Genomic DNA, 20,813 nt, shown 5'->3' with positions numbered 1-20,813 from the left:
TAATATAAGGTGATGCATAATGCCTGTAATAGTGACATCTTGTGGCTCATAGGGCATGTTACTTTAATCTACCGATTTTAACCTCTAAATATATTTCTATTTTAGTAACACAGTTGCCTTTGTACTAGTAAATTAGTCCTAATTATTTAAAATATTTGCTTCATCCCTTATGGAGAAAACTAATATGTTATGTATTTTATTCTTTAATATGTACAAGTTTTAAGTTCATATTTTCAGTTAGTAAAGTTGGCTAAGTTGCAGACCTGGGATCTTCTTATGCCTGAAAGGGGTGGAAGGTGGAAGAAGGTGTTAAGAACACCTGTAATGCACATCACTGTAACTCTGAACTCAGCCCTCCTCCCTAAACAACCCTGCTCTCCTAGAACGTACAAGTCATCATTTTATCCTTTGTACCCCGTGTGAATCACTAGGGTGGAACAAAGATCGAAAGACCAGAAGACTGGAGTTCCAGACCAACCCTACCACGACTGAATTGTGTGACCCTGAATCAGTCCTTGACTTCCTTGGGCCTCAATTTCCTCATTTAAAAGATTGAGACTAGATCTCCGTCATGAAAATTCTTAATGACAGGGACTTAATAGACAGTGGTGCTTAATTACAATGATATAGCTCTCCTCTGATATTTGTCTTTTGGTGCATAGAGGATAGGTATTTTTAAATGATAATATAAGGGTTTTTAGAACTTATATTTAGTATTCATATAACATCCATTATCAGAGTACCCAATGGGATAACTCAAGAGTGCCGGGACCACTGGCAAGGAGCCAAAGCTATTACAGTCACATTTGTGACTAAATTAGAAACAGCTTAGGCTCCGTTTCTCACACTCAAGAATTGACTAAATGTACCTCCTGCTCTATCCCCATTCAGTAATTTCCAAAGTCTGTCAGGGAATAGTTTCATTAGAATCATCTGGACACTTGTTAAATATACGTCTGTCATGCTCCCCACTAAACCTACTGAAGGGAGATGACTGGAATCCACAATTTTAACAAGCTCTCCTGATGATAATGATATTTATCCTGGTTTGGATACTGCTTACTGTCCTGCCTCAGAAACCACATAGATTTAAAGAGAAAGGGATACTGATACCATCTAGCTGGTGGAAGATAGAGTCCTTTACATCAGGACTCAAGTGTCTATAGGGCCCACACAAGTAACTTAAATTAAAAAAAAAACAACTGGCCAAACAGGAATTAAGGGGAACTCTAGCAAACAAACCCCATGTAAAATGGATAGTTTTTAATTAGCTGTAGTGGTTGTCAGGAGGGCAGGCTTCCCAGCGCTGCCCTGTGCTTTGTACAAAGGAGATGAAAATAGGATTCTTACGTGAAATCTCCAGTTTGTAGGACTTGGAACTAATTCAGGGTGAGCTTAATGAAACACTTGTGGCTTCAGGTTTGTATTGTCTATTTTAGATCTGATTCTCAGTTGTGCCCTCTAAATCACACTTCTCTCTTTGTCGGCTCCACTGTGGTTTTCAGTTTGATTCATTTAACCATCCAGGTGAAGCTACAGAAAACCCTATATAAAACGGCCATTCTATCTTTTCTGTTGTCATATCTTTATAAAGTTTGCCAAATTCTTATAAAATTTGTAGAAATCTGTCTCTCCCATAAAGCATTTGAGAACTTTATTCTCCAAACGTCTGAAAATGTACTCTTTTCAGGTACTTCTCCCAAACATCTTTTCCACCTCCGTATATTTAACACGTATTACTAAAGGGATTATTCATCTTCACATAGAAATATCTATTAAGGCTTTAGCTTAAATATGTGAAGGTAATACTTTCAATAATAATTTTTGTTAATCACTAAGTGCATTATATGCAATTAGCCTTCATATATAAATTAAAATATTGGAACCTTATTATTGATTCATTATTGAGTGCCTATTACGTGCTTAACATTACCCTAATTAAAAGCAAGTACTGTGGGTATCTCTCTTAATTCTAAAGCCGAAGTCAGAATTTTAAAAATATGTAAATAAAAAGGACCTTTCCCAAAGATAAAATCAAAAAAAGGCCTTACAATGAGGTGTTCTCATGAGTCTGGATCCTAAGACAGCATGAGAGAAAGCTCCCGGGGCAGGTAGCAAAGCAAAGGACTTTTTTTTTTTTTTTGCGGTACACGGGCCTCTCACTGTTGTGACCTCTCCCGTTACGGAGCACAGGCTCCGGATGCGCAGGCTCAGTGGCCATGGCTCACGGGCCCAGCCGCTCCGCGGCATGTGGGATCTTCCCGGACCGGGGCACGAACCCGTGTCGCCTGCATCAGCAGGCGGACTCTCAACCACTGCACCACCAGGGAAGCCCGCAAAGGACTTTAAAGAGAAACCCAGAAACTTTTCATAAAATAAACACTACATCTTATGCTAGAAAGGAGTTTTAATAATTGGCCGAAGGTAGTTAGTCAATTTTTTTTTGTTTCTTGCTTGTGTGATTTTTGTTTGTTTGTTTTTGTTTTTTGTTTTTCTTTTTTGCGGTACGCGGGCCTCTCACTGCTGTAGCTTCTCCCGCCGCATAGCACAGGCTCCGGACGTGCAGGCCCAGCGGCCACGGCCCACGGGCCCAGCCGTTCTGCGGCACGTGGGATCCTCCCGGACCGGGGCATGAAAACGCGTCCCCTGCATCGGCAGGCGGACTCTCAACCACTGCGCCACCAGGGAATCCCCGCTTGTGTGTTTTTGATGAGTGGCGGAGTGATGCTTCTAGTGAAGTCTCATGAAGAGAAAGGAAGAAAAATGAAAGCATATTACTCTGAGAGAAGATCCATAATAGTTGTATGAGGACTGAGGCACACCAAAGTACTATCAATTATCTTCACATACTCGAATTGGTCATCTAAAGGAACTTAGGGATTTATTGTAACCTGGAACACATCCAAAAGCCACTATTTCTGAATATATGACATATCACCAGGACTCATATCATTGTAAAATGATATGACTCGATTAATTTGAATGAAGATAAAAGATATCTAAATTTTATGTCTTATAATAAGCATCACTTATATGACACATTAGTAGAATTTATAGAGGGTGATGATTTATTGAACATTAATTATTATCATGGCCTCAGATGAGATGATGGAGAAAGAATAAAAATAAACACAAAAGATTGTTTCCACTCTACAGTAGCTTAAATTCTATCTAAAGAATATAAATAAAGTACAGGCATTAAAGATGCTTCAGAACAAGGTAGAACTCTGAATGAATTGTGTATTTTAGTGAGAGCTTGGTCCACTGAGTTTTAAGGAAGTAATGATTCAGAGTACAGTGGCAATAGCTAGGGAAATTAAATAAGCTATTTTTAATTTGTCAGCCTAGCTAGCTAACTTTGAAATCTTTTAATTTAATTCATTCAATCATTTGTTCACTCAACAAACATTTGTTAAGTGCTTCTCTGCATTTTTATTAAAAGGTAATACATTCACATGGCTCAAAAATAAGATGTAGAAGTCTCACTACTGCCCCATCCCTATCTACTCCCATAAGTGATCAATTTTATTAATTTATTTCTTATCCTTATCATTTATTTATGCAAATGCAAGAAAATGTTAATGTGATTTAGGAGTTTAATCCTTTTAGTATACAAAATGTCACATATTTACATACACTGGTCTTTACCTTACTTTCAGTATTATGAAAGTTCCCTATAAAACTGAATAATATTCTACTCTGTGCCATTGTTTAACCCATCTCATATAGATGGATACAGTTTCTATCCGATGTATTGCTAATATCAACAGTACTAGCATAGCTGCCATAAAAATCTTATAGATGATACTGTGTTCATATTCCTTGTCTTTTCTCACCAAACTTTCTCAATAGACTCTAAAGCTAATAATATGTAAATTCTTTTTGGTTCAAGAGAAAAGAGGGTTGGGATCTATCCACCTATAATTTTATATAATCATATATAAGATTATGATTATGTAAAACATCTATATATAATTGTATATATCTGTTACATATAATATATAATTTTAAGCTTTATGTATACTATTACTATTGGTAACACCTCCTGACATAAACCACAGGTTGGATTATCGTCCATTTCCTTTGAAGCAGTTTTAAGAAACCCTAATGCAACTAATCTTAAGAGAGAGATGCCAGGGCTTCCCTGGTGGCGCAGTGGTTGAGAGTCCGCCTGCCGATGCAGGGGACACGGGTTCGTGCCCCGGTCTGGGAGGATCCCACATGCCGCGGAGCGGCTGGGCCCGTGAGCCATGGCCGCTGAGCCTGCGCGTCCGGAGCCTGTCCTCCGCAACGGGAGAGGCCACAACAGTGAGAGGCCCGCGTAACGCATAAAAAAAAAAAAAAAAAAAAAAAAAAGAGAGAGATGCCATTCTTTGGCTATCCGTACCTCACACTACAATATTTTTGCTAGTGATAATCATCTTTTCTATCTTAATTTCTTATTAGTATTAAGTTGTGGATCATTACCCATTCAACATGTTAACTGAATCATGTCATGTCCCGTGGAGTTTTATCATGTTTAAATTTTCAAAACTTGACTACATGTAGGAAAATGAGATGTATTAAAAAAAAAAACCAAAGTTCAGGTTCTTCCCAAGCTCCGACAGCTTGAAAGGAGCTCCAACAGAGAAACAGAAGTAAACTGAAAACTCGTAGAGCCTTCGCCCACCCATACGAGACTCTAATTGGCAACTTCGTACGGAATTTTGTCAGTCATTCAAGTTCTATATACTAGAGTCCTGATTAAATTTGAAAACAGAGACATCAGTCTGATACTGTAAGTTGTCTCAAAATTAAAATAACATTAGTTTAATATTTTACATTTTCATTTAATGTGTGTATTTTAAAACATACATGTAATATATTTGTTACCTTTTATTAGAACTGTTGCTTAAATATCTTCTTCAAATCCTAGCCCTTGTGCAAATTAGATCATGCTCATGATATTTTAATTCATGCCTCATTTAGCAAATTTATCTTTTAAAAACGCCTCTATCTAAATGTAAAATATTTCAAAGCCCTTCTCTGCAATGTGGGTACATAATAGAGCACACTTGACATACACTTTTGAAAACTTTTAAAACCCTTTGCTAATTGAAAAAAAATTACTGCTGTTGCTTCAGAAGCTCTCAAAGAACTTTAAAATTATCTGGTTTTAAAATCTTGTACACTTGTGAGGGATCAATATTATTTTGAAGAATATGTGACTTCTGAAAACTCAGAGTCAGTGGTAGAGCTCTAAATAGAACCAATGAATCTTGACTCTCAATTTGTGTCTCCAGCTAACCACATTAACTGGACAATTTTCTTTCATCTGTGTATTATTAATAACATAATATTCCGTGACACAATAGACTAATAGCCTCTTTGGAGAATTACCTTAGAGTTATGTGGTACATTTTTTTAAAGAACATGTTATGTGCAGATATATATAACTTATGGACTGTCATGTAATAAAATAATTGCTGGCTATTTAGATCAGTGTTTTCACTTCCAACAGTCTTAGTCTTATAAATAGATATGGGCCACTTAGAACAATGATATATCTAAAATTAACAGAGTAGCTTTTTTTCAGAAAGCTTCAGTTTTCTCTTACCGAGATACCTCATGAAAAGGGAGCTAGTCAGAACTTTCACATCCTATCTTTATTTTACACTTGGGGTAAGTTAGGTCTGGTCTAAATAAACTACTGCTTCTGGACCCAAAGGAAATTCATGTTAGTCAGTACTTTGGACCCAAGCTATTCAACTTCAAATCAAGACCAATGGGTTTTCCAACTTGTATGGGTGTTGGTTAATGTTACTACTGTTAGTTATTCAAGTATCACGATAACTTTGTTATATTTTCCTACATTTCAAAGTCTTCCCTCCCTTAGTGGCAATGATAGTGTGCTGTCAGGGTTTTCATTTTATTTCTCTATTTCTAATTTCTTCTATATTTTAAATGAAGGTTTTCCTCAATGGTCTCCTCTTGAACTTCTTCCTTTCTTTCTGTCATAAACATCTATGGCTTCAGTTATTGAGTATATGAAGCTCATTCCAACATGTATAACAAGAGCTTAACCTTACTCCTGAGACTTGTTTGCCTTCTAGTCATTTTCTCCTGGGTTTTCATTAGTAGCTCAAACTCAACACGTTCTAAGCTTTCTTTAACTTTTTTCTCTTGAAGCCTCATAATTCTGTTATCCCATATGCCCCCAGAAGCCTGTTTCTTTTCCATGTTGTTTTATAATTATATCTTTATAGGTCTTTTATCCCAGCTAAGTTGCAAGCTCCTCGTGAGTAGGGTCTTATTCATCTTTGTTGTCCTGGTACATAGCACTGTATAGCACCTGGCAGATGCTCAATAAATTTTTGGTGAAAGAATGCATGAACACATGATCATTGTGTAAAGGTCTGGTAAACTTTCAGGTTATTTGAGATGGAAAGAGATCTATTTCATGCAAAAAAAAAATTCACACTTTGTTTTTTAAAATGTTGCCAGAGAATAAATTATTAAAATCTACTATATTAATATACTGGAACACCATTGCAATACATGTCATTATTATTTGGTTTTGGGATATAATTTTAATAAACTTACATATTTTTGATGGAGCAGCGTCAAAAATAGGTATTAGTCTCTTCAAGTGAGTCTGATAAAGTTTATGTTCTAGTAATGTTTATGTTACTAAAGTGTTAGGTATTTATAATTATGAAGAAAATACAATTACGACAGAAGCATTTCCAATCAAATAAGATTTGATTATCCATTAATACTAAATGGGAGGTTCATGACCTGAGCCTAATGGGCCCTCTACACGTTCTAGTGGACAGTTAAATGACTCAGCAGTGAAACTGACATTGAAGAGCGGATTTTGCCTGCTAGCCACTCTCAGGGTTTGGATTTCACTGGATCATGTTCCAAAAGGTCAGCACTGGCCAGATGACCAGTCCAGAACTGCAGATGGCAATGTGGTCACCTGACCACTCTGGGGCTTCCCAACCTGCTGCACAGACTCAAGTTCACTGAAAGGTCATGGCAGGCCCTATGCCAGTACTCTGGAATATCATAATTCCCAGGTCCTCTCTCTTTTACATTATGTGGAATAAAATAGATACTTTTGGTCTCCCAGCCAGAGGATAAAATCGTGACACTGCTGTAACATTTGAAAGATAGCAGCTTAGCGTTAGAGAGCAGCTCAGTGTGGGACAGCTTTCTTCAGAAGAATGCTTTATTCTGGAAATGAAACAGCATTTACATACTCACTAGAAACTTGGGAGACATTCAAGACACCAGCGTTCAAGTCTGACTACACCAGTTACAAGCTGTATGTTCTTGTGCCTCTCATGTCATCTCCTTGAAGCCCCGTTTTATGTCTAGCTATAAACTGGAGAAAACAGTACTGTACCTACCCTGCCCTGCGAAATTCAGAGAGTTGAGAAACACAGCATGTAAGTCATTGGCAAACTGTCTGGTGATATACAAACATACTATCCATTTTCTTTCTGCTTGAATGAGAGTCTTTCTGTGAAATTTCCAGTGAAAAAAAATTTATTCTTATTTTTAAACCATATGAGTTAGACTTAGCGAATAGACTTTTTTTTTTTTTAAGCATTTATTGCTCCTAAACTTTTTTAAAAGAGGCCTAAAAGGAGGACACAATCTAAAGACATCTCTGGTCAATGATTCTCTTGCTCAAATTTTGCCCAGTCTAGCAGGAAAATGAAACTAACTTTAATTTTGAATATTTTTATACCCTTTCAGAGTCAGAATTAAGGAATATATGTTTGAACATGGCTTGGAACTATTGTATTATTTATGCTTAAGTAGCATTTTAAAAAATCTTATGGGATAAGATCACATAATCTTTCTCCAGTGCTTTTATTCTTTGACAAGACAGGTTGGTTGGATTGTAACTCTCACTGCTTCAACGGGGTTTTTCATTTGCCCAGAGGCCGGACCTCTTGGACATTACTCACTCAAGGTAAATGGGGCAAGATTATGTCCATAATATGAAGTACTTATCCACACACAAGAGAGAGAAAAAGCTGAGCTCACAGGTGGCGCTGAAATAATAAACGATGAGCTTATTTTTTCCTGAAAAGCCTCTTAGGAATAATCAGAAATGGATAGTAGATCTGGAAACAACCTCTGCAACTCCTGGATAAGCCCTTAGAAGTAATTTTGCAGAGTTTGTGTACAAATGTCATTAGAACTAAATAGTTACTCTTGGAGGTAAGATTTTAACTTTGTTTTCAATTGTAACATCCTAAAGAAGGGATTAAAATACTTGAACTTAGAACAAGTGTGAAAAATAAAATTTTTAATGTGTCGGTTTGAGAAAATTTTCAGCAGATGAAAATCAAATTTGCCTTGGTGCTTTCTAATTTTGCTCAGTTTTATTTCTCTGTGCTGTGTCAGCTAAGAGAACAGAGACATCTGACTGCAGCTAACACAGCCTTCTCTGAAAGTTCTCAGGAAAAACAACCAAGAACACAATAGAAAAGAGGGCAGATGTACAGTCCTCCAGCCTCCCGTTGACTTGGCTTGGCTTCAGTCCTGGGAAATTGAGAGAATGCTGATTTGCATGGTTGATGCAGATCAAAGGGAAGGCCGAGTGCCCCGTTGCCCTGTTGCTTGTGCCCGAGTAAACACTTCTGGTTCCTTGGAGCAGAAGCAAGGAGACAATAAATAGATAAGTTGTCTCCTAGAAACTATAAAGCTGGAATTTCTACCTTGTTTTTGTGAAAACTTGAGAACAGGGCAAGTTTTGTAGCATGCAGGAAAGGAATACAGTCGTGTTAGAACGCAGTAGAGATAGAAATAAACAGTTGTTGCTCTTTCTTTAAGTGTCCCCTTGCAGCTTGGGCAGTCTGCATTCGGAGCAGCTTATGTTCTTTGCGTTGCACCTGCTGTGCTGTTGGTTTCTAAAAACTATGTCTACACATACGTGGCTAAAACTTTCCTCTCTTGAGTGTCTCCTGTCTGTACTAGAAGATTTAGCTCCAGGAACCTGGATTCCTGTTTGTTCACCCAGTCCCCTGCCCAATATGTTACCCACATCCAGGCCTCATCACTCACCTACTGTCTTCATATCTGGCCCCAATATCTCAGTCACCACCGATTTTTGCTGCCGTGGATTTATTTGCCCTGAGGGAACTGTTGGAGTAGCTGATGGGGACAAACTGTACTCTCTAAAACTTTACTTTGCACCTTAAGGGCACTTTGGTTAGAAAAAGTATGCTCCACGTGCCTAAGAGTGCTCCTCTGGAGGTTGCCCTAGAAACATTTGAACTGTATGCAAATTTGTCACCCCTCTCCATTTCTGAAGCTGATCTCCCCCCCCCCGCTTTTTTTCAGCCTAAGTATCTGTACAGCCCCACAGAACCCAAGCCTGGCTTGCAGGGTCAAGCTGTCCTTTCACAGCGGGAAAAAGCTGATGAAAATCCTTCACACAGAGGTGTTAAGAGCTTAATGATGAACACTCCCTTGAGTGTCTTCATTTTGAAAGAGATTGTCTGGAGAGGTTATTGATTTACACAGAGAAATGGATTTCTAATCCTGGAATTTCGTTAGGAGAAGGGAAAAAGATGTACTCAGGTGGGGATAAAGATCTTTTTTTGGGGGAATAACTCCAGAAATTAAATAGAAGCAGCCACCTGATTTTGTCCTCTGATGAGGTGGCCCAGATTATGCCAGTGCCTTTGACTCAAGTATAGTGATAAGCTTTGATAGAGAATACAGAGAAGAGAAAGAGGAGAGGAGGAAAAATAGGAGAGAGGGGAGAAGAAAAACTAGAGATGCACAATCACTTTACAATGACAGAAAGAAGACAGAGAATTCCATAATGCCCACTCTTGTGAGGAAATGTGTTTCTGAAAAATATTTAGATTAGTTTGGCATAGTACTGTAATCATGAACTTTGGCAAGTGAACCAAGTTAAAATGAATATATATTAGCAGCATAAAATACAAATAAAGTACTGTCTAAAAATACAGAATAAATCTAATCGACTATAGCGTCCTTGTCTTGAATGTACTTCCATAAGATTTTTTAAAGTTTCAACTACTAGAGATTATGACTCAAAAAAAAACCCAAAAACCAAACAGACTAGGGCAAAGTGAGATCACTGTAATTGGATATCAAAGATGAGATTTAAAAATAGCCACCTCATATCCAGATAAGCAAAAACAGTGTGGTAAGCTAGCAGTAATATTGATAATAATGTTTAAAATAATGGTAATGGTTAGGATGATCACGTGGCATTGTTCTAAGTCCTGACAAAGCTAGATCGTCACAACAATTCTATGAAATAGATACTATTAACATTTTAATCAGGAGGAAAAGGAGGCACAGAAAGTTGATGCAGTTAAAATCAACAAGTGGCAGAGCCCAGAAGTAAGCAAAGTACATAGTCCTAAGGTTTTCCTTTAGTGTATTCTGAGGCTACGTATTAGCATTTCAATGCAAGTTTGTCCTAAACTTTTGCTGTGCTTTTGAATCGTCCTAATCCGCTCCTTTGTTTCTGTGCTGTGGTAGTTCCTGATGAGAGAGCCCAAACAATGACACATCTTCACAATATTTACAAATCCTGAAAATCAATACTTCAAAGGGAGTAGAAACCAGTTGCTTTGGGATTTAAACGATTGGAAGATAATTGCTTAAGTCAATCTCTCAATGGCCATAATTTTCTTACATTAAATAACAACTGCAACAATACTATTTTAAATTCTTGGTTTTGAAGTTTGGAAGAGACACTAGAGAAAATCTTGTCCCTCACCCCGACTTTATGGATTAGGAAACTGCGTCCCCAAAAGGCATTAACTAATTTGCTCAAGGTACACAACACTGAAAAGGACTGATTTTCCAAAAAGCAGCTTTAAGTGGCATTAACCATTGTGCTGTGTAGTGACTTGTGATATAGCTGATTTAATCTAGGTTACTGAGATGGCTGATATAAAATAAGCATTTTGCCACTTTTTGTTAACCTCCATCCTTTTAATCAACTTTGGCTTTTGCCCAGAGGCTCCAGAATCATCACTTTTGTTACAGGAGAATAACTGCTGGACTTTTAGATAGCTGTTCCTCCTTTCCTATTTCCCCTCCCACATTCACTGAAGAATGAAAGCCTTTGACAAGTTTATTTTTTAAGGAGGAATCATTCTTTTCTTTCTTTCCTTCAGAGTGGTTCATTTCTAGGACCAACAAAGAAATTATGTATTATGATGCTTAGTTAATAATTTTTTTTTACTTCTCTTCCTACAATCAACTACCTGGTTCTAGAATTATTTACTTAAGTTACATATTAAATTTTGTATTGAATTATGTGTGTGTATGTGTATATACAAGTAAATATGTATGTATATATATGCATTTTATATGCATGTATATGTGTATATATATGCCTACCACCCCACATTTTTTTTTACATCTTTATTGGAGTATAATTGCTTTACAATAGTGTGTTAGTTTCCACTTTACAACAAAGTGAATCAGTTATACATATACATATGTTCCTGTATCTCTTCCCTCTTGCCTCTCCCTCCCTCCCACCCTCCCTATACCACCCCTCTAGGTGGTCACAAAGCACCCAGGTGATCTCCCTCTGCTATGCGGCTGCTTCCCACTAGCTATCTATTTTACGTTTGGTAGTGTATATATGTCCATGCCACTCTCTCACTTTGTCACAGCTTACCCTTCCCCCTCCCCATATCCTCAAGTCCATTCTCTAGTAGGTCTGTGTCTTTATTCCCGTCTTACCCCTAGGTTCTTCATGACTTTTTTTTTCTTAGATTCCATATATATGTGTTAACATATGTGTGTGGGTTTATCTCTGGGCTTTCTATCCTGTTCCATTGATCTATCTTTCTGTTTTTGTGCCAGTACCATACTGTCTTGATTACTGTAGCTTTGTAGTATAGTCTGAAGTCAGGGAGACTGATTCCTCCAGCTCCATTTTTCGTTCTCAAGATTGCTTTGGCTATTCGGGGTCTTTTGTGTTTCCATACAAATTGTGAAATTTTTTGTTCTAGTTCTGTGAAAAATGCCAATGGTAGTTTGATAGGGATTGCAGTGAATCTGTAGATTGCTTTGGACAGTAGAGTCATTTTCACAATGTTGATTCTTCCAATCCAAGAACTTGGTATATCTCTCCATCTATTTGTATCATCTTTAATTTCTTTCATCAGTGTCTTATAATTTTCTGCATACAGGTCTTTTGTCTCCTTAGGTAGGTTTATTCCTAGATTTTTTATTCTTTTTGTTGCAATGGTAAATGGGAGTGTTTTCTTAATTTCACTTTCAGATTTTTCATCACTAGTGTATAGGAAAGCAAGCGATATCTGTGCATTAATTTTGTATCCTGCTACTTTACCATATTCATTGATTAGCTCTAGTAGTTTTCTGGCAGCATCTTTAGGATTCTCTATGTATAGTATCATGTCATCTGCAAACACTAACAGCTATACTTCTTCTTTTCCGATTTGGATTCCTTTTCTTCTCTGATTGCTGTGACTAAAACTTCCAAAACTATGTTGAATAAGAGTGGTGAGAGTGGGCAACCTTGTCTTGTTCCTCATCTTAGTGGAAATGGTTTCAGTTTTTCACCACTGAGGACAATGTTGGCTGTGGATTTGTCATATATGGCCTTTATTATGTTGAGGAAAGTTCCCTCTGTGCCTACTTTCTGCAGGGTTTTTATCATAAATTGGTGTTGAATTTTGTTGAAAACTTTCTCTGCATCTATTGAGATGATCATATGGTTTTTCTCCTTCAATTTGTTAATATATCACTTTGATTGATTTGTGTATATTGAAGAATCCTTGCATTCCTGGAATCAACTTCACTTGATCATGGTGTATGATCCTTTTAATGTGCTGTTGGATTCTGTTTGCTAGTGTTTTGTTGAGGATTTTTGCATCTATGTTCATCAGTGATATTGGCCTGTAGTTTTCTTTCTTTGTGACATCCTTGTCTGGTTTTAGTATCAGGGTGATGGTGGCCTCGTAGAATGAGTTTGTGAGTGTTCCTCCCTCTGCTATAATTTGGAAGAGTTTGAGAAGGATAGGTGTTAGCTCTTCTCTAAATGTTTGATAGAATTGGCCTGTGAAGCCATCTGGTCCTGGGCTTTTGTTTGTTGGAAGAGTTTTAATCACAGTTTCAATGTCAGTGCTTGTGATTGGTCTGTTCATATTTTCTATTTCTTCCTGATTCAGTCTTGGCAGGTGGTGCATTTCTAAGAATTTGTCCATTTCTTCCAGGTTGTCCATTTTGTTGGCATAGAGTTGCTTGTAGTAATCTCTCACGATCCTTTGTATTTCTGCAGTGTCAGTTGTTACTTCTCCTTTTTCATTTCTAATTCTATTGATTTGAGTCTTCTCCCTTTTTTTCTGATGAGTCTGGCTAATGGTTTATCAATTTTGTTTATCTTCTCAAAGAACCAGCTTTTAGTTTTATTGATCTTTGCTATCATTTCCTTCATTTCTTTTTCATTTATTTCTGATCTGGTCGTTATGATTTCTTTCACTCTGCTAACTTTGGGGGGTTTTTTGTTTTTCTTTCTCTAATTGCTTTAGGTGCAAGGTTAGGTTGTTTATTCAAGATGTTTCCTGTTCCTTAAGGTAGGATTTTATTGCTATAAACTTCCCTGTAGACAACTGCTTTTGCTGCATCCCACAGGTTTTGGGTCATCGTGTCTCCATTGCCATTTGTTTCTAGGTATTTTTTGATTTCCTCCTTGATTTCTTCAGTGATCACTTCGTTATTAAGTAGTGTATTGGTTAGCCTCCATGTGTTTGTATTTTTTACAGATCTTTTCCTGTAATTGATATCTAGTCTCATAGCGTTGTAGTTAGAAAAGATACTTGATACAATTTCGATTTCCTTAAATTTACTAAGGCCTGATTTGTGACCCAAGATATGATCTATCCTGGAGAATGTTTCATGAGCACTTGAGAAAAATGTGTATTCTGTTGTTTTTGGATGGAATGTCCTATAAATATCAATTAAGTCCGTCTTGTTTAATGTATCATTTAAAGCTTGTGTTTCCTTATTTATTTTCATTTTGGATGATCTGCCCATTGGTGAAAGTGGGGTGTTAAATTCCCCTACTATGAATGTGTTACTGTTGATTTCCCCTTTTATGGCTGTTAGTATTTGCCTTATATATTGAGGTGCTCCTAAGTTGGGTGCATGAATATTTACCACTGTTATATCTTTTTCTTGGATCGATCCCTTGATCAGTATGTAGTGTCCTTCTTTATCTCTTGTAATAGTCTTTAAAGTCTGTTTTGTCTGATATGAGAATTGCTACTCCAGCTTTCTTTTGGTGTCCATTTGCATGGAATATCTTTTTCCATCCCCTTACTTTCAGTCTGTATGTGTCTCTAGATGTGAAGTGGGTCTCTTGTAGACAGCATATATATGTGTCTTGTTTTTGTATCCATTCAGCCAGTCTGTGTCTTTTGTGGGAGCATTTAATCCATTTACATTTAAGGTAATTATCGATATGTATGTTCCTATTCCCATTTTCTTAATTGTTTTGGGTTTGTTATTGTAGGTCTTTTCATTCTCTTGTGTTTCTTGCCTAGAGAAGTTCCTTTAGCATTTGTTGTAAAGCTGGTTTGGTCATGCTGAAATCTTCAGCTTTTGCTTTTCTGTAAAGGTTTTAATTTCTCCATCAAATCTGAATGAGATCCTTGCTGGGTAAAGTAATCTTGGTTGTAGGTTTTTCTCCTTCATCACTTTAAATATGTCCTGCCAGTCCCTTCTGGCTTGCAGAGTTTCTGCTGAAAGATCAGCTGTTCAACTTATGGGGATTCCCTTGTGTGTTATTTGTACTTTTTCCCTTGCTGCTTTTAATATGTTTTCTTTGTATTTAATTTTTGATAGTTTGATTAATATGTGTCTTGGTGTGTTTCTCCTTGGATTTATCCTGTATGGGACTCTCTGTGATTCCTGGACTGATTAACTATTTCCTTTCCCCTATTAGGGAAGTTTTCAACTATAATCTCTTCAAATATTTTCTCAGTCCCTTTCTTTTTCTCGTCTTCTTCTGGGACCCCTATAATTCGAATGTTGGTGCATTTAATGTTGTCCCAGAGGTCTCTGAGACTGTCCTCAGTTCTTTTCATCTTTTTTTCTTTATTCTGCTCTGCAGTAGTTATTTCCACTATTTTATCTTCCAGGTCACTTATCCATTCTTCTGCCTCAGTTATTCTGCTATTCCCTTCTACAGTATTTTTAATTTTATTTATTTTGTTGTTCATCATTGCTTGTTTCCTCTTTTGTTCTTCTAGGTCCTTGTTAAATGTTTCTTGCATTATCTCTTCTATTTCCAAGATTTTGGATCATCTTTACTATCATTATTCTGAATTCTTTTTCAGGTAGACTGCCTATTTCCTCTTCATTTGTTAGGTCTGGTGGGTTTTTATCTTGCTCCTTCATCTGCTGTGTGTTTTTCTGTCTTCTCATTTTGCTTATCTTACTGTGTTTGGGGTCTCCTTTTTGCAGCCTGCAGGTTCGTAGTTCCTGTTGCTTTTGGTGTCTGTCCCCAGTGGCTAAAGTTGTTCAGTGGGTTGTGTAGGCTTCCTGGTGGAGGGGACTAGTGCCTGTGTTCTGGTGGATGAGGCTGCATCTTGTCTTTCTGGTGGGCAGGTCCACGTCTGATGGTGTGTTTTGGGGTGTCTGTGGCCTAATTATGATTTTAGGCAGCGTCTCTGCTAATGGGTGGGGTTGTGTTCCTGTCTTGCTAGTTGTTTGGCGTAGGGTGTCCAGCACTGTGGCTTGCTGGTCGTTGAGTGAAGCTGGGTGTTGGTGTTGAGATGGTGATCTCTGGGAGATTTTCCCCGTTTGATATTGCGTGGAGCAGGGAGGTCTCTTGTGGACCAGTGTCCTGATGTTGGCTCTCCCACCTCAGAGGCACAGCACTGACTCCTGGCTGTAGCACCAAGAGCCTTTCATCCACACGGCTCAGAATAAAAGGGAGAAAAAGTAGAAAGAAAGTAAGAGGATAAAATAAAATAAAGATAAAATAAAGTTATTAAAAAAATAAAAAATAATTATTAAGAAAGACTTTTTTTAAAAAGTAAAAAAAAAACAAAAACAGATGAACAGAGCCCTAGGACAAATGGTGAAAGCAAAGCTATACAGACAAAATCTCACACAGAAGCATACACATACACACTCACAAAAAGAGGAAAAGGGGAAAAAATAATATATCTTGTTCTCAAAGTCCCCCTCCTCAATTTGGGATGATTCCTTGTCTATTCAGGTATTCCACAGATGCAGGGTACATCAAGTTGATGGTGGAGATTTAATCTGCTGCTCCTGAGGCTGCTGGGAGAAATTTCCCTTTCTCTTCTTTGTTCTCACAGCTCCCCGGGCTCAGCTTTGGATTTGGCCCCTCCTCTGCGTGTAGGTCACCTGAGGGCGTCTGTTCTTCGCTCAGACAGGACTGGGTTAAAGGAGCCGCTGATTCGGGGGCTCTGGCTCACTCAGGCCGGGGGGAGGGAGGGGCACGGAGTGCGGGGTGAGCCTGCAGCAGCATAGGCCGGCGGGACGTTGCACCAGCCTGAGCCCCACCGTGCGTTCTCCCAGGTAAGTTGTCCCTGGCTTCCGGGACCCTGGCAGTGGCGGGCTGCACAGGTTCCCAGTAGGGGAGGTGTGGAGAGTGACCTGTGCTCACACACAGGCTTCTTGGTGGCGGCTGCAGCAGCAGCCTTAGCGTCTCATGCCTGCCTTTGGGGTCCGCGCTTTTAGCCGCGGCTCGCGCCTGTCTCTGGAGCTCCTTTAAGCAGCGCTCTTAATCCCCTCTCCTCGCGCACCAGGAAACAGAGGGAAGAAAAAGTCTCTTGCCTCTTCGGCAGCCCCAGACTTTTTCCCGGACTCCCTCCTGGCTAGCCGTGGTGCACTAACCCCCTGCAGGCTGTGTTCATGCCGCCAACCCCAGTCCTCTCCCTGCCATCCGACCGAAGCCCAAGCCTCAGCTCCCAGCTGCCGCCCGCCCGGCGGGTGAGCAGACAAGCCTCTCAGGCTGGTGAGTGCTGGTTGGCACCGATCCTCTGTGTGGGAATCTCTCCACTTTGCCCTCCGCACCCCTTTTGCTGTGTTCTCCTCCAAGGCTCCGAAGCTTCCCCCCTCCGCCACCCGCAGTCTCCGCCTGCGAAGGGGCTTCTAGTGTGTGGAAACCTTTCCTCCTTCACAGCTCCCTCCCACTGGTGCAGGTCCTGTCCCTATTCTTTTGTCTCTGTTTTTTCCTTTTTATTTTGCCCTACCCAGGTACTTGGGGAGTTTCTTGCCTTTTGGGAGGTCTGAGGTCTTCTGCCAGTGTTCAGTGGGTGTTCTGTAGGAGTTTTTCCACGTGTAGATGTATTTCTGACGTATCTATTGGGAAGAAGGTGATCTCTGTGTCTTGTTCTTCTGCCATCTTCCCCTTCTCTCCACCCCACATTTCTTGCAGGCCTAGTGCCATCCTAGATTTTGGATTAAAATGGTAGCTCCAACTCTCAGTGGGTACCTAACTTTATGCAATTTACTTGCCTTCTTGACTCTCTTGTTTCTCCCTGTTTAATACTCCCTGTATAATAATACTAATAGTAGTATTTGTTTTCAAAGTTGTTTTAAGGATAACAAATATATGTGATTGTGTAAAGAGTCTAGCACAATGTCTGGTATATAGTTTGTGATCAATAAATATTACTCATTATTATTTTTCCCTGGTCTATAGTAGGTGTTCAACAAATATTGCTAGTGTTATTATCGTTATTATTATTCTGTGTCTCTGAACATTCACAATTTCTCTCACTACCATAGCCACAATGATTTATAGCTACCACCACATAACTTCATTCTTCAAGTAGAAAAATAGGAGCATGTAATATACTTGTGAGGATTATCCATGTACAACAGTCATATAAAGTGCTCCCTAAATGGTAGATATTTATGGTTTTGTTTGCCAACATCATTGTTGTACAAGGCTTGCTATGCACATCTTCCCTCCTATCTGCTCTAGCTTCTTAGTTAGGCTGGTCAGCTTAGCTCTTCAATGCTAAGAAAAACAGAAAAATACTAATGACATGGAAATCTTAGCTCTGCCTATACCGTGCTTTGTGGCTTTGGCCAGGTATTTTATCATCTTTAGCATCACTTTCTCAATCCTAGAATGAAGTGTCTAAATGAGATCTTGAATGTACCTTCCACAATTTCACACAGAAATAATTTTCTTGAATCTGTTATGTGAGTGAAAGCTGTAGGACACTCATCATTCACCACTGCTTTGCTTTCAGAGTCTAATTTGAAATAATCCAATGAGATTTCTTATAAAAGAGGCACATGCCATTGAAAGTCAAATACTGAGTATCTCTGTTTTAAATGCAGTTTTTAACTTCCTATATTTCTTTACTCTCTAATGTGGCTACCTAGTACAATATCAGGATAAAAGGCAGTGTATACATTAATTAGTGAGAATCTCAGTGTTAGTCATTTGTTTTGTTAATGTCATTGTAAATTTTCTGCAACATCAGCCTAGGCCTCATTATATGTGGAACCATAGAGTGTCATAATCTGATGAGCCATAAAGCAACATACTTTTATCAAAAAATCTATTTGTTGAATAAAAGGCATTTAAGGTTTCTTGTTTTAATACATGGTGTATAGTGACATCTATCGGAGATTGTGTGTAATGAATGACATACAGCTAAAATCAAGATTCTATGGGTGTGGTAAGCTTTTAGTGTGAGGAAAATGTATCAATAACAAGAAACAGCAAAATATAAATTCACTCTTAACACTTAAGGTGGGTGTCTCCCTGAAGTATTGAAGATGCTTTGTATATACCCCATAAAATAAATAGTTTCAAATGACTGGGAAAATTTAAGGGGAAGAGAGCAATTTCCATGGTAACCATATAAAGGGGAATTTCTCAAAGGAAGAGTAAGGTGAAGAACAGAAATAAAAAGAGGTTGGACAAAAATGAGAATAAGCTTGCCAAACAAATAAATAGGGCAGAAGTAGTTCTTTAGTTAAAATATCTTTATAAAATATTATTTATTCCTCTAAAACAATAATACTAATAAAATAGCTATGGATATAATTAGTTATGTCATGTACTACACCTTATATGTTATATTTCCCAGCTAAAAGTATTGTGTCACAGACATGTCTGAGAAAGTAGTGGCAACACAGCATGGACGGACGAGGGAACTGGTGGTCAGGAGTGTGATTCCAGATCCCAGGTCTGCTGAAACCTTCCTAGACCTTAGTTATTTTACCCATAAAATGAGAAGGGATAACAAAGCAATTTCCAAGGCCAAATCCAGCTCTGAATTTTCTAAGTATGACTTTTAAAATAGTGGCAACTTTTCTTTTTTAATAATTCTATGATTAGTTGTTAACTTGATGTGCAACCTTGCACAAAGCTCTTAACCTCTCTGTGCTATGGTTTCCTCATTTATAATTGCAGGTGTTGGGACTAGATGATCTCTAAATTGACATCTCTAAAATGTTATTATTCTCAAACACGTTACCATATTCCCAAGCCTATTTGAGCCTGAGTGAATTAAAATTTTACCTTGAGGTAGAGTTAAGAGAATCAGTGAAAACTGAAGCATATAGAAAAAAGGACTACTTATATTAAACATGAATATATCTCCAAATATATTTAAATGAACTTGACGAGGATATTTTGATGTTTTGAAAAATCTGCACACCCACACCACTTCTGTGTTTTGGTCAGTAACTGGGGACAGTAACAGAAAAGGTAGTGTGCCTCTGAAGGTCTTGTCTCCTCCCCAACTCTACTCCCAACTAGGCTTCAAGTTTGTATCAGTGGCACTAAAGAGAAAAAGAGGGCTAAATTTCTGAGTTCAATTCCCTGGAACCTCCCAAAGCCTTGATAGCTTAAGCTGAGATTCATTGAGGGATTGCCTGAGATTCTGAAACACAACTAAGTGGGCATTTCCTATACCTGAAAAGAGACACTTTACTCTAGCTAATCATACTATCTATATTCAAACATTATTCATTCTAGAGAAAGCTACGGGTTACTAGGATTCTTCATATTCAACAAAAGAAAAACTTTTTACTGACGTTTTGATTTAAAGCCAAGCTTAGTGATGAATTTTGTGTTAAAAAAAATAAAGCCAAGCTTAGAATACTCTCAATAGTAAATTAAAGACCAATTTTATTGATCACATATCATGTGCCAAAAATGATGTTAAAACTTCAGGCACAGTGTCTCATTTAACCTTTATAATTCAATGAAGGTTTTTTTTTTTTTTTTTTTTTTTTTATGCGTTACGCGGGCCTCCCACTGCTGTGGCCTCTCCCGTTGCGGAGGACAGGCTCCGGACGCGCAGGCTCAGCGGCCATGGCTCACGGGCCCAGCCGCTCCGCAGCATGTGGGATCCTCCCAGACCGGGGCACGAACCCGCGTCCCCTGCATCGGCAGGCGGACCCTCAACCACTGCGCCACCAGGGAAGCCCTCAATGAAGGTTTTATAACCTATTTATAAATGAAAACAATAAGGCTTTAAAAGTTTAACGCATTAAGCTTAAAATTGAATTAAAGTATTATAAACTCACACTCATTCTGCTTCTCTTCCACACATATATGTTTGTGTGTGTGGCACACACAAACGTGCACACATACAGGTTTGCTTTAATTGGTCCCTACCATCATTATTACAGGTTTAGTCTTTTTAAATTTATATTATGAGCTAGTAGTCAGTGGTATGTTCAGTTTCTATATAAGAAGCGTTAAATTAAATTTAGGGCTAACAACTGGTTGTATTTTCTATTTCTGGTGTTGTTCATTTGCCATGAGAAATAAAACT

This window comes from Phocoena phocoena, chromosome 7 (genome assembly GCF_963924675.1).
Source record: "Phocoena phocoena chromosome 7, mPhoPho1.1, whole genome shotgun sequence".
In the NCBI taxonomy this organism is placed as follows: domain Eukaryota; kingdom Metazoa; phylum Chordata; class Mammalia; order Artiodactyla; family Phocoenidae; genus Phocoena; species Phocoena phocoena.
This window is presented reverse-complemented; position numbering follows the sequence as displayed.